Genomic DNA, 15774 nt, shown 5'->3' with positions numbered 1-15774 from the left:
TATTTAATTATGTTACCTGAACTCAAATATATACATGTATTCTTAGGCTCTTTGTAGGTTATATTACTTCAGTTTTTAAATCCTGAATAATTTTCCCCAGAAAAAGTGTACTTGGTACAATTCTATTAGTTTAAGATTATAAAAGCTGATTAAAACCTGGATGTTCTGCAAGGAGCCCAGAGAATTATCAGTGCTTTTCCCATACAACCATTCATCAGGAGAGTCTTTCAACAATCACTCTTGGCCATACTGTATACATTTTGACAGCACTAGAAGAGGCTACAGGGCCTGTATCTTTTTTTTTTTTTTTTTTTTAAATCACATAATTATTTTTATCACATCCTTTCATTTACAATACTATAACTTCCACAAGAGTGAAAATTGTTCTACTGTGCACTATTCTAAGTAAAAGTGATAGTTAGGCTTTACCTGTGCACATAGCTAACCTGCAAACAGCACGTCCACCTGGTTTAGAGTTATGTGATCTGGGAAGCAGTAGTCTTAGACTAAGTAAATGTTCCAAAAGGATATTAGCCTCCAAAATGTTGCTTTTCCAATTACATTCTCTTGTTCACTGCAAAATATTTTGATTCACACTGTCAAATTTATTGTTCCTAGTTTTAAGAGATCACAAAGAGGACAAAAACCAAAAAGAGGTCACACTGGAAGACCACTATCTGTACAGTTTACGAACAGACAACTATGATAATTTGTGGATGAAGAAAAAGCTGTGACAAATTCCAGTAAATAATTATAATTACACTCCCTAGAATCAGCATCAGAAAAGACTATTGTCAACAAACACTTTACTTCATAGAAATATTTAAGTAAAAAACGCACTCACAAAATGGACTGCTACTTTGTATCATGCTTGGAATGTTTTATAGGACACACTTCAAATCTTGCATTAACAGGCTCTCATTTAATGCAGATAGGTTTTTTTCATTGCCATTTATATATGAGACACCTTATTGCGATTTATTCTTCATGCTCCTGCTTTCCTTCAGCTCAGATGAGCCTCATATCAAACTGTTGAAGTCTGTACCCTGCATTTGTTCTAGAGTGGGTGAGAGAGGTTAGAAAGAGGAACTCAGCCTAGCAAGTCTTTACTTTCTCCTATATAAAACTGCATAATAATGCAATCCCCTAGTAAGCAGGACTGACTACTTTAATTCAGCACACACTTTAGTGTATGCTATTTCATTAAACTTGTATAATTTAATTCATGTCAGCCAAATAGCCGTTCTGCCTTTTAAAAAATTTTTATAAAGACAAAGAACTCCCATAGCAATCACAATCTACATGATACTCAGTGGACACTTTCTTGTGTTTGCTTGAGGAGACATGATTAAAATTGAAATGGATAGCAGTTATGCACAAATGGCTTTGCAATTCTCCTCATCAAATGGATAAAAGCAGATGAATAAAAGATAGAAGATGAACATTTCATTAGACAGACAGTTAGACACGAGAGCACTTTTCTAACTTCTTGAAGCTTTCAAAGTAAAAGCACTCAAAAATGGTGTTTATGTCTTATTTGCTCTAAAGGTATTCCAGTGTCATTTTGGGATCAGTGCTAATATAAGCAATTGATAGGAGTAAAGTATTTTATTACACCTTACCCATCATTAATGGCATTTTGAGTATATTTCTCAGACTATACTCAGGACCCATATAAAACTAAGATCAAGTGCAACTGAAAGCCAGATGTTAACAAGCACCTCAGCAAGACAGTTCAGCAAAAGCAACATAGACTACAATTAGAGACACTGCCAAGCAGTTATTTCTGGAGAAAAAGTTCCAGGTTGATGATTTTTAAATAGAAGTTTTCAGATTGAATTTAAGGAGAAGTCTGTCCCCATCAGCTGAGTCCCCCTTAGTAAATTAAACAATGCCAAATTGTGGCCCTGGGTACTGAGGCTCAACCCATACTGACCATAAACATGGTTCTTAGTACAGTTTTAGTCTGTTCCCATTTAATAACAGTCTTCCACCCAATGCACAGAAAGTTTGAGGATTAACCCAGACCAGGCAATATCTGCAGTAAGCCATGCAGATAATGCCATACCTATTTGTCATGCCCCCAAGGTTCGATTGCCCAGGCTGAGATGACTAAAACGGCATAGCTAAGGGGTTCATTACTTCTTGTGTGTGGCAGGTGCACCCACCCTGATGAAGATGGTGCTTCCTGACTGTTGAGACATAATGGCTGCCGCTTCCTTTTTCATGCCCTTGTTCTCAGGTCTTTGCAGTAATTGGGTCCCTCAGCCAATGGAAGCTGCGGGTTTGGCTTGGATATAGAGTCCCCTGGGGGAACCATTTTGAGCCAGTCGCCTTTGGAGCAGCACAACCAATTATGGTCAAGGGCTTTCCCCCTGGGTTGGGATGATACCCAAGGAAACTCCTTGAGGTTGAGAGCCCTCACTTTTGAAGCCAGTGATTGAGCATTTTGGGTTATCGTTAAATCCTAGGAAGTTATTTTTAAGTGACTGTGCAGTAATAGTTTTTCCTCTCATGGACATTTGGATCTGCTGTTTATCAATGAATGCTGGAGTGCCAATTGATTGTACCTAAAATAAACTTTATTTTAAGCATGTCGTGTTTATTTTGAGAGCCTCCATAACTGTAAGGGTTAAAGAGAAGGCACCCAAGGATTGAGTCCTTGTGGATTCTTGTATAGAACTGGGCAAAATTTGAGGATGTTTGGCATAGGCCAAGAGTCTGTCACTATTAATATTAAGTAGAAACAAGCCTGGAGGAAGGCATGGTGCCTGTTAACATTCTACCACAGCACTGGGATTAGTGACATGGGGCTATGCAACCTGACCCACTGCTCTACTGGGGCTCATCAGTGCTGACTACATTAGCAAGACTATGATGAGAAGGGAAGATATACATCCTTGATGGACTCTATCCATTTAAGACTGCCAAGTCAACAATTCTAGGCTATTTTTTCAGATTCATCATGCACCATGAGAGGTACTGCCACCTCAGATATATGTTCAGGATATCCCAAGTAAGGGACAGTCAAGCATGGGAGTGAGATCAGGCCTGAAGTCAGACTCAGGTGAGTGAAAACTGCTCTGTTCCTGCAAATAGGAGAAGGTGAAGGGGATAACATGTATGTATCTTGGGGTCAGAATCTTGCTGACAAAGGTCAGACACAGAAAGAGAGATGACATGAATCTGTCACTGCAGCAGATAGAGCAGCATCTGTCAAAAATTCCATGTGTATAGCAACCTGTTTTACCACAGAACAGGGTGCCATGTACTGTGCATAAGTGCTGGATCAGTGCATTATAGGTAAGCATGACACGGTGGAGACGCTTGGACTTTTTTCAGAGTACTAATGTGAGATGGCAATCCCTCAGGTCCTCAAGTAGCACAGGTTCAGAGCGTGGCAGACCTAGCAGAGAAACATGGATGAAGGGAGGTTTCACGGTTTGAGCTCAGAGGGCAACTGAGTACTATGCAGCCACTCACTCTTCCCTTCCTGCTCAGTGCAGAGGAGAAAATAAAGCAAAAGGGTTGCCATGGTTTGAGCTCAGAGAAAAACTGAGCACCACACAGCCACTCACTCCCCCCTTCCTGCCCAGCGCTGGAAAGCAAAAAAGCTAAAGACTCAGGATAGAGATAAGGATAGGGTTGGCTGATTCACCCATTATGGTCATGGGCAAAGGACAGACTCATTACCAGACATAAAAAACCCATAAATTTAATAAAGACACTATCAACAACACTACTTGACAGACAGAGTAGGACCACATCTTGAAAACACTTCCTCCCATCCCTCCCTTTTTTCCAGGCTCACCTGTTATTTCTACCTCCTCCTCCACCCCAGTGACACAGGGGACAGGGAATGGGGGATGCAGTGAGTCCACCTCCGGGGTGGGAGGGGAACTTCTGTCATTCCTCCCCTGTTGCAGCATGGTCCTCCTCTCACAGGAGACAGTTCTTCACAAACCAACTCTGACATGAGTCACTCTCATGGACATGTGAGTCACCCCTGCGTGTTGCAATCCTCCCCACACTGAACTGCAACAGCAGGGGCTTCTTCCCACAGGGTCCCAGCCTTCTCTGGATGCAGCCACCTGGTCTGCTGTGGGATCCTCCACAGGCTGCAGGTGGACATCTACTCTACTGTAGATCTCCATGGGCAGCAAAAAGTCAGCCCTGCCATCTCACCATGGGATACAGGTGAGGTCTGTGCTCTTATGCACCTCCCCCCACTTTCTCCCACTGACCTCAGTGTTTACACAGATGTTCTCCTCGCAAATCATCCTTACAACTCCTACCACTTCTCCCAGGTTCCCCTTCTTAAATATGTTATTGCAGAGGTGCCGTCATTAATTGGTTTGGCAATGGTGCAAAGGCAGGTCCAACTTGGAGCCAGGTGAGCTTCAAGAAGCTTCTCACAGTGGGCCACCACTGTAGCCCCCTCCCTCGCTACCAAAAATCCCCACACGTCACTCAAACCTGGGACAAGAGGCTTCTTTCACTAACTGCCAGAAGGGAAAGAGTCTGCTTCTCCAGAGTGTCTGGAAAGATAAGGCCGTCCAGATCATGAAGCAGGGAGGATGTAAGAAATGACCATGTGATAAGTCATATCTGTAGAAGGCAACCAACACCTGCCATGATACAGAAATATGAATGCCAGAGGCACAGAATTGCACAGGATGTGTTTTGAGTAAGGATGTATGCCTGTTAGTTTAGATCAGACATGTTAATCACTTGACCTCAGTGCCACAACACAGTCCCAGGTCATTTAGTTTGCAGACATATGCAATAAGTGTACATTTGTTTTTCTATGGTACAAACACAAGAATTATATTCTTTCTGTTCATATGGCAAGATTTCTCCCATAGTGGCAAACTATAGATGGACAAATAATGACAAGTGAGTTAATTAGTTAATATGAGTAATAGCTAGAAGTGTAACTAATACTAGCCTCATGCTGTAAGACATGCTTACAGAACACAAACAATTAAAAAATTGGAGAAATACAGCAATTTAATGAGAACTGCTGCAGTTCTTTAAAGTTGCACAGCACACTTGGTCACCAGATTCTCCTCACCATCTAAATTTCATCTTTTCTCAACAGAAATGATCCATGTATTGTGAAAAAGAAAGTAACAACTATACATTATAAAAAAAAAAAAAAAGAAAAAATAAATATAATTGGATAATGCAGATGATGGCACTACCTTTTGTACTTCTATTCATGTAAGAATTTGTATGTCCTGAAGCTTTTTATCATAACAGCAACAATCTTTACATTTTCCCTCATATACATTCACATACACAAAAGCAAAAATACAAGTCAGCCAGGCCAACTTGTACTCAACAGAAAAAAAACCAAAAAAACCCCAAAAAAACAACAAACAACAAAAGTTTGGTGTTAAACCCTAGGCTAAGGAAGTTGGATTTTGGAGACATATGGCTCAGATAAAGAGAAAAACAAAGCCAACCACGGGAGATGAAGAAAGAACAAACCTAAAAGACTTAAGCCAATCTCTTGCTTGTAACTACAAACATCTGTAACAATCCACCAGTTAATATTGCTTTGTCCTTTGAACTGCAGAAAAAAATCAGAAAAAAGCAAAAATTTTCATACATACTGGAAAAATAAGGTTTGAACAACCAGATGCTCTTATCTAGTTCTTTTTCCTGGGTCAGTGTTTTCTTATTTCTCTTCTATAGCTAGTCAACAGGGGAAGCTAACTGAGGACAAATACAACAGATATTTCAAATACTAGTTCTTAGCATTTACTGTGTATTCATACATGTAAAGTCTTGTTGACAATGTGAGCACATTCATACTTGTGTGTCATGGAATAAGTTAACTACAAATAACAATCTTTCACTATGCTTTTAGCTTCCACATTCATGTTCACTATGTAAAAAACAAACCTATCTCAGTTCATATTTCCCTCTTGCAACAGCAGAAAAACAGTTTGGAACTCAGTTAACAAGAACATTTGTAGGTGATAAAAATGTCTTCAGATGTCCTAGATCCTTTCTGAGGAAGAAGCAAAAGGAGTTTAAATGTGACAGACCCTTTCCCTGAAACCACATTCTGATTTGTTTTCTATTGTGTGCATGGAGGATTTGTTGTGATGTACAGAAGAGCACACCCCTGGTTTACTATTTGACAGGTGGTTGCTGTCTCTTTTCCTTCTCTCCCAAGAGCCAACAAGACCATTTTGTAACCTGCTGGTACCTAAAGGCCCCACAAAGTTACAGTTATGTTCAGTAGATTGCCATGAATAAAGAGATTAAACAGTATCTATCTGAACCATTCATTTTAAGAGGCATATGTCACATTACACATCTGACATAGGCAATTGCTGCTGGGAAACCAGAATTCAGACCAATTCATATAGTAAGCATATGCTTAGAAATGTTAAAATCTTAGCTGATTGATACTTTTTTAATAACTGCAATGCAGGTGGAGCTTGTCTGTATAAACTGCAAATGCACTGAACCAGGCTGAGTGAGTGAGCACAGAAAATCTGATTTAAATAATGATTCCCTGTTCCACATTTTTTCTGTAGAAATATATGAGGTTTTCTCCACAATTTTCCATCATAGGCTGGTGACTCCTTACCTTAAGCCTTGTTTTAAGACCAGCATTTCTTGGTGGAAAGATCTGATTTGCTTGGGAACTGACTCAAATTGCTTCTACCATCAAATAGGAAAAAAACAAACAAAAAACCCCAAAACAAAACAAAACAAACAAACAAACAAACAAACCCTAGGAGTATACTCACAACAATCTCTTCAGCAGGAAATTTTTTTCTATAGATTCCATTTAGGCTCTGTACTCTCCTTGCATACCCTGAGTTTGTTTCATTCAATATTTTAATTAATTTTTTTGCATGTTATTAGAATGCAGTGGCTGATTGTTATAGATACAAACATATACACATATTTGTAATGAACTCTCAGAGGTGCCTGATGGATCTGACATACAGAGATGACTGTAACAATCTGGCAAATATGTATAACTGACTAAATTAATTCATCTTTTTGTTAATGTTCAAACGGAGATAACTTTTTATCAAAGGTACATGTGGCATACTTTCCAGTGTCCAATTTCCTTGTAAATTTATCATACTCGAAATTCAGCATTTCTGTCTTCACAACTGGATTTCAAAAGTTAGCTCACAATAGAAAATATATCTGATTTTTTAAGCTAGTATTTATAAAGCAGGAGAACCACCTGAGTTTTGTGGGTTACCAAAAGCTGTGTAAAAGCGGTATGGTAAAGCTATTGATGATAAATTTTTCTTTCTAACGAAGAAAAGGGAAATAAACTTGCTTTATTCTTAGGCCCCTTAAAATTTATTAGGGAAAATACAATCCTCTCTCTGAGCAATGCAAACCAAGAGTTTAGAAATACTAGGTCGATCTTTGCATTTTACTTCATTTTGAATCTCAGTCATATACTATACTTGTATTTAAATCTAAGTATTTCACAGTCCTTCAGGGGAAGGATACAGTATCTCTATTTATAATCCTTATTGGCAGCTGTATTTCAATCTATAAAAGGCTATGAAATGAGGACTTATATTTTCTGAAATCTTTAGTACGTAGAAATATATCAAATACAATAATAATTACAATTAGCTACAGATAATGAAAAGCTGAAGGGAAATTCTATCAGTTATATATCATAGTAGCTACTGTCAAAAAAAGGCTAAGAGAAAACATAGATTATAAACCTAACAAGATAATATGCTATATGAAATGCTAACAAAACATCTTTAAAACTAAAATTTGTGAACAAAAATCTATATCATGGAAAATTTAAATATATATTGCTTTCCATGTAGTTTTAAAGCAGACAAAGTGGAATCTCTCACAAAAATGGAAATTGCATTTTGATCCTCTTTTTTTCATCATTAGTTTTCAAAGCTCAGCTTTGTTAGTTTAAAGAGACTTCTGGGAATCATCTAGTCCAGGCTGAAGCAAGGCTATCCTCAATGTTAGGTCAGGTCAGCTATGGTTTTTCTTGGTCTAATCTTTACAGCTTTGAGATGTGGAGTTTAAACAACCTCTCTGGGTGACTCGTGCCAGTCCTGCACAGACCCCATGGTGAAGAATTGCTTTCTAACAGCTAGGCTGGTTCCCCCAGGCTGCAAGTGTGGAACTGCCCTTTATTATACCATCTGCCACTGTGGAGAAGAGTTTGTTTCCTCAGCCCTGTAGCCTTTCTTCAAGTAAGCAAACGCTGTCATTAAAATATTTCCCTTGGTCTCCTCTTCACTGGACCAAAGAAACTGAGCTTCCTCATTCTCTCCTTCTGTGCTCTAGGTAAGCAGTCTCCAAACTAGGGTGCGTGGATGTGCTAGACAATCCATTGAGGTATAGGAAGAAAGTATGTTTTATACCATAGTTAAATAAAGTAAAATAAAATATTTTTTTAAAAAATAATTTTTATTTCACCTTTGTCTCATCCTTTTTTTCATTCCCATTTTTATGTATGTTTTCTAATGTACATACTATATCAGTACAGTATTACATATGTATATTTTATAAATAATAAATATACATATATTGGGGTGCATGCTCAAAAAATTTTAATAATACAGATGTAAAATCAAAAAAGGTTGGGAACCAGTATTTTAGGTGCCCAGACATCTTGGTTGCCTTACTATTTTTAACGTCACTCTTGAACTAGAGGGTCCTAAATTTGGTACAGTATTTTTGCTACAGCCTTGCAAGCAGTGAGTAAAGATGAACTTTCCTCAAACCTCTGACCATACTCGTCTCAACATAGCCTGCTATCTGTTTTTTTTGCCCTGAGAGAACACCACTGGCATATATTCAGTACTGAAATGCACAGATTCAATTTTGCAGGGTTAGCCAGTCAGATATGTGGAGTCACTACTTCTCAGATTAACACATCTCTGTATTCAATGTCATTAGTTCTGTTGGCCCCAATATACAGTTTTCTCAAGGTCTGTTTGGATTGAAATAGTATTGTTCAACAGGTACCCCACTCCCCTTAATATCTGCAAATTTGCTGAGGAAACATATTTGCAAACTTCTAGTAGCTACATAATGAATGAAGTAGCCTTGCCACCTTTTAGCTGGAACAACCACAATTTCCAATAACCTCTCAGCAGACCTCCACCTCATATACAGTCAGATCTAGTGGTACTGTTATTAAAATCTTCTGTGAGATGTGAAAGTGAAGGAATATTAATCTAACTCAAATCTGAAGGTTTTCAAACTCTCACCTGTAGCAGTAGTCTCAGTCCCTCATTCACTAGCACCCTGCCTACTTCTTCCTTTTCCATCTTGCTCCCTTTTTGTCTCAGCTTCTGAGCTGTCACTTTATTCCTTTAACTGAGATGGTGATTTAATTTTGATTTCCACACTGATTAGAGTAACTATCTGTTAGGTATTAGAAGTTAGGTATTGGAAGCGTGAGGAAGGCAAAACAGTGAGAAATCTGCAAAACACGTTTCCTTGTCACAGAGTGCCCAGAACAAACACAGGATGGGATGAAGGTCCAGGGATCTGTGTTTGATGTGGCTCCAAGGAGGAATGTGAAGCGGGGTGCAGGCTCATGGTCCCATTCTTTCACTTCAAGGACAGATTTACCTCCTGTTCTGCTCATTTCCCTCGAAATACAACTTTCTGTAGCAACCTTCCAACTCTGTGCCTCATCCTCCCTTTTTTCCCACACAATCCAACTGCACTCATCGGACCAAGTCAACCTTGCTTCCCATCTTCCCTCTTTTTCCCACAAAAACCAGCTGTACCCCTTGGCACCACAAAACTAGTTATGTCATTACTGAAAAAATAATGACTTGACTACAGTCCTACCCACTCATCCATACCTACTAGGATAACTAGTACCTCCATACCTACTAGGATAAATAGTTTATACCTAACTTGGAGGGACAATAATCTGACATCAAATTGGAGGGGCAGATCTACGGGTTTGTGCTCTTGACCCCACCCCCCGCCAAGGTATGCTTTTTGGTAAGATTCCCTCAGCTACACTGAGTGTATCCCTGGGAACTTAGTGTGTGTGATTGCAATCATTTTTCTTTCGTGTAGTGCTATATAGCCAACCTGCAGATTGTGCATTTATCACGGGCAATCTTAAAGAATCTGCAAATGCTGCATAAAAATAAACCATACTGCTTCTCCTGAATGCCTGCTTGGGCTGGGTCAGACATATAGTCACAGTCCCAACAGGCATAACTACTAAGGGATAAGTCTAGCTGCCCCTAGTCCCTCTAATCTCTGATGATTGGCTAGAACGCAAGGGGATTTATCTCTTACCAAATTTATTCTCACCCTAAACGCAGCACTATCTTAGTAAGCTTAGCAGTCACTAATCATTTCAGTATTTTTTCAGCTTCTAGGCTTTTGGGAATATATATATACCTTACATCATGATATCTGAGTATACACAGAAACATGGAATGTCCTAAGGATGTCTTCCTTCAATGAACTTTTGCTGTGGCTTTCCCTGAATATATGAACTGAGCTGATAACACACTTCTGTACTAGAATGAGGGCAGTCTCCCATGATATTACTCATGTCCTTCACTACTATCATCGAATAAGAGAATCATACCTACTTACTAGTTACATTTAAGGCACAAGAACTGGCAATTATTTCTTCAGTGCTGGTCTTTAGACTTGTTCTTACTGAAAATTCCTGAAAAGCATCACTACATGATGTAGAGGAACAATTCAACGGATGCATCATTACAGAAAATGTACCAACAGAAAAGAAATTTTAAACATAAAAAATACTCAAAACCGCTATAAAAAAAAATCTCTGTGAAGGTCTACCTTAGTTCACATCAGTTGGGACTATATATGATTAGTTTACTATCCATTATGACTAACAGTTGCATAAAAATACCAGGGATGATAAATGCAGACGTACTTTATAAATGCAGGATATTTTTTCTGTAAAGTCATAATGTAACTTATGTCCCACCCACCATTTCTGAGGAACAAGATATGAAATGATGGATAGAAAAACCTCCTGTTATCCTTTAAGAAACTAGGCAACAAGAAAAAGTTGGTTGAGAATCCTGATGTGTCTTACAAGTCAAACAAATTGATCTATCATGTATTTCATCTCCAGTTAAAAGAGATGGTGAGTAGATTTTTTTAAAGAATATATATAGCAAATATATTTATTCAACTCATGCTGCCCTTGAATTCCACCTTTCCCCAATACTGGTTAAACCACCAAAACAAATAAATGTTTTAAGAGCAAAGGAGGATTTTTTTTTGCATATTTTAAGGCACACTGTCTGAGAACTCAGAGAATTTGTCTTCTTGGGCACTGCCTGCATATTTTATTTTTTTTCCAGGTTGTCAGCATTTGTATTTACGTAATTTAAATTTCTATTCTTAAAAATTCCAGATTGAATACAACAGTTGTTATTGGTACATTTCAAGTGATTTTTCAAGGGAAGGGTCTTGGAAACTGTTGCTAAACTGAGTAATAAGATCATTTTTATGAGGAGTTTACAGAGACTCAGTGACTTTTCCTTTAGAAAAGGTTCTGTATCTGCACAGTGTCTTTTATAATTAATTGCATTTCTTTCTGTCAGGCCACTTTACAGAAGTGAGGTATAGTATACTGAATCTATGTTACATATTAGAAAGAGCTTGATGTTTTAAATATTTGGAGGGAACTTGCTTCTGTCCTCCCTTAAGACACAAATTGACAGAATACTGCTGTACTATGCTTTTACTTTCATCATGCCTGACTTCCAGTCTGTAAAATACGGTGTGTTCAACCATTGTGTTGTATATTTTGTGTGATAAAACTTAATGAGATTCCTGAAAATCCCTAAATGATAAGTTTAAAGTAAAACTTTGAAAGCAGGTAGCCTTGTTATACATGATGGGAGAAACTGTCAGTGCTGTCAAGCCAGAATTCATCAGGCAAGGTTCTACCACCACAATAAAGACAACATTGATCACAAAGTTGTTTTATTATATAATGCAGAATCAAAGTCTCAGGACTGTTTAAGGGAGGAAAATAATGAAGGCAAATATTTTAGGTACAGCAGTTCTTTCTTGCCCATGTATCATTACCATATATCTTCTCATCAAAGTGCTAAAAGAACACATTGAACTATTAGGAGAGAGGCTTCTGCTGTCTAATTAGAACAATAAATTATCCAATATTTATTTCAAAATACAAGAGGAATCTTAAAGATATATGATTATTACAATTACACAATCACCCTGTTAGGAAAAAACACTCTCCTTTTCAGCCATGTGGGGAGAATGACAGGTGTTACGTCTGATATGACTCTGTCAACTATTTTATAACTTCATTAAAAATAGCAATAGGATGTGACATGTTACTTGTTTAGTATGACTCACAAAATGCAAGAAAGTTTATTGACACATGGTCAAACTAAATTGGATTAGTTTCAATCATATTCACTGACAAGTGTTTCTTATTCATCCATATGTAAAATAAAATAATTTCATTACCAATTTAAACTAAATTTGTTTACTTTTTATAGAACAGAACTGAAGAAAACCCTCACAGTTAGTTCCTCTTAGACAATTGACCAGGCGGTATCATCAGTTGGACAAGCAGTTCCTAAGAGAAACGAGCATAAACTTCTTAAATAACTGTCTGTGTTGGTTTTGGTCCAGCCAGGATCGAGGTGACGCACAGAAGAAAGACAAACTCACACCAGTTTGTTGAAGGGGGGCATTGCTAAAAGCAAAAGGCACTGCACTGTCTGCCAGCTCCCAATTTATTCCCACTTGTTTACATAGGCTTGTTTTTACTTCTACATCCTACTGACCTTCAGGTATTATCTGTTCTCATCTCACACACTCACCATGCATTCTGCAAGTGGTGTTCGGGACTGCTCTTTCTGACGCTAGCAACATGGTGTTCCGAATGTTGCCTCCATTTCCCACAATCATTCTTCTAACCTTAAGGTCAGTTTACATTTTGCTAACCACCAGTTCTTAATTCTCACATGTCTGAGTCTGTAGGAGTCTGTCTAGAGTATCTGCTTATGGATTTGAGATTTTGTTCTGGTGTCAGAGATGGTTGTTCCAAGTTTGACACACACTGTAGAAAATACTCTTATTTCTGATTCACAGAGAACTAGATAACCCCAGTCTTGAATTATGTCAGAGTAACCTCTTCTATAAAAGATCAGCCAATTTAGAAGGAGAAATCAAACTAGTTTATATATTATGTCACACAATGACAGAAACTTTAAATTTTTAAATTTAAATTTTTACACATATTTGATTAAAGGCATCAGAGAAATGTGGCATGGATTACTGATGCTGATTTTGCCATCTTCTGCCTCTCTTCCTTTCACTACCTCTTCCTCCTTTACTCTCTTGAATGTTCAGTCTTAATAGTATACTTATTGTAGCTTAGAGAGACAAGAATATGATGCCAGATAACTAAGAAAAAGAGAATAATCTGCCTCTTCTCACTTTGGAGACTTTAAAAAAATTTCTTCCTCATAGGATATTGTGGCAATCATGACATGATAATCAACTCAAAATTGAGTGCTATGTCCTTTTTATTTTCACAGATATATTCTTATTAAATACAATTTTATTTATCAGCTGTAAGATTTTCTTTAGTCTTTCTAAGAACATAAAATTTAAGAGTTTGGAGAAGAAAAACATATTGCAGATTTGTGGGATTATGAGATAAAACAGGAACCAGTAGTAAATAACTCCTCCCTCAATCCTCCATCCCTGGCTTGACCCGTGTTATCTCACAGGCTAATGTGTAAATCATTTGATGGAATGACCTTCCTTGAAGTCACAAATTTATTTATAGTCTTTATAGAATAGACTTTTTTTACCCACTCATGGTTTGGTTTCATTCTGCCACTTGTAATTGAAGTGCCTAATATTTCAAGGAAGGTCACACCAGAAGAGTATATATCCTGATCCTGTTTAGTATACTAGACATGTAGAAAATGGTCGTTTAATGTAGCATGCAGAAAGCAGAAAATCAGACAGAATAGGTTTTCTCATGATTTCCTCTAAATTTGCTTAATATCTTAACACGGTGTTCAGGGATTTGTAAAAATTATCACCTCATGTATTTTTCATTAGAAAACCCAATATTTGCTAGTTATTAAATTAACTTCTATATCAAGTTCCTTAATTTTTGAAATTTCATTTGTCATACAAGTAAAGAACAAGAAACCATATTCAGGTATGATCCCTGGAAATAAGCCAGACTGCTGTGTACTTGCTAAAGTTTCTCACTTTTGTTTATTTGTCATGTATATATTCCATAAGATCTGTCCAAAGCTTCACAATCTACTTGTCAATCCTTATCTCAATGTCCCTTCTATCCTCCAAGGTCTCAGATGTTTTATAAATCTTGTTTAAGATCACCAATGATTTGGCAGTCAAGCCCCTTTCTCCCCTGTTCTAAGTGGTTAGAAAACAATTTAGAAAACAATGGTAAGTCATCTGGGATTTGAGATGTTGCCTTAGAAATCTTTTTTTTTTTTTTTTTTTTTTTTTTAATCGAGAAGACTACAAATTGGATTAGTCTTCACAGTCTTTCCACAGTTTATTTCTACCATCTGAGATGCAGACTAAACTAATATGCAAGTTTCACATCCCTGCTTTTGTGTACTGACTGAACTGGCAGAATTACATTTAAATCCTCCATCTCTTCCCCTTCCATCTGTTCTTCTCCCATCCTCCTGCCCCTTGGTGACAGTGAGATTTTCTCCCTCGAGGCCAAGATTTTACTAGGCTAAAGTAGAAATAATTAGAATAAAACATATGCTCAGAATCTGAAAGATTGAAAAAATATTGTGAAAACCAAGACAAGAATGTATTAAAGTGTGCACTAAACCAGTCTCATTCTCACTTCAGTGTGTTTCCTTGGCACTTCCCCTAACTCCTTCACATGCAATATACACTAGATACCCTTGCAATTTAGTTTGATATGTATTCACAAACCCTCTACTACACTAGTCATGATAAGCTTCATCCTCCCCCACTTATAAAAACTTCAATATTCTGCTTTTACTGTTACACTCTTAAGTAAAGATCCACTAGTTAAATATGTAGACAAATTCTCTTCCCTGTAAAATTGCCTGATAAACGTAACAACAGATACACAGCACAGGGTTTTGGTCAAAAATCAGGATGAAGAATTTCCATGACCTTTTTTTCATTTTGCTTTGTTGTGGTTTAACCCCAGCCAGAAACTAAGCACCACAGAGCCACTGAATCACTCCTCCTCTCTCCCAGTGGGATGAGGAAGAGAATCCAAATTTTTGGTAACCAGTGGTGACAAGATTTTGAGACCTGTGTTTTTCACATAAAGATTTCCTGTTACACAGCATTTCTTAAAAACCAGTGCCTTAGATGTTATTATTCCCATGTGAACAAAGACTGAAAATAAAATAAATAATTAAACCTAGAACTTCAAATGTCACAATTTAACGTGGCTTCATTAGTTTTCAAATGTTACAGTCAGGTCACACACAGGAGTCATCCCATAACCTCATACTCAGTCACAAGCAATGTCATCGGGAAGTCTAGACACTACAGGGTGGAAGCATTGAGGGTGCCAGCATTGTTAAGAAGCAGCACAGGGAGAAGATGTCCTGAACCCCAGACCAAGACTGAAGATTCCCAGCAGTTCATCAAATATAAATGAGATCTCTTCTGAAATTTTCCAGGGTTTTATTAAATTTAGTCAAAACAGATTTTTTAATGAAATCTCTATGCTTTGGCAAAAAAATATTTTAA

The sequence above is a fragment of the Athene noctua genome, chromosome Z (assembly GCF_965140245.1).
Source record: "Athene noctua chromosome Z, bAthNoc1.hap1.1, whole genome shotgun sequence".
NCBI lineage: Eukaryota > Metazoa > Chordata > Aves > Strigiformes > Strigidae > Athene > Athene noctua.
This window is presented reverse-complemented; position numbering follows the sequence as displayed.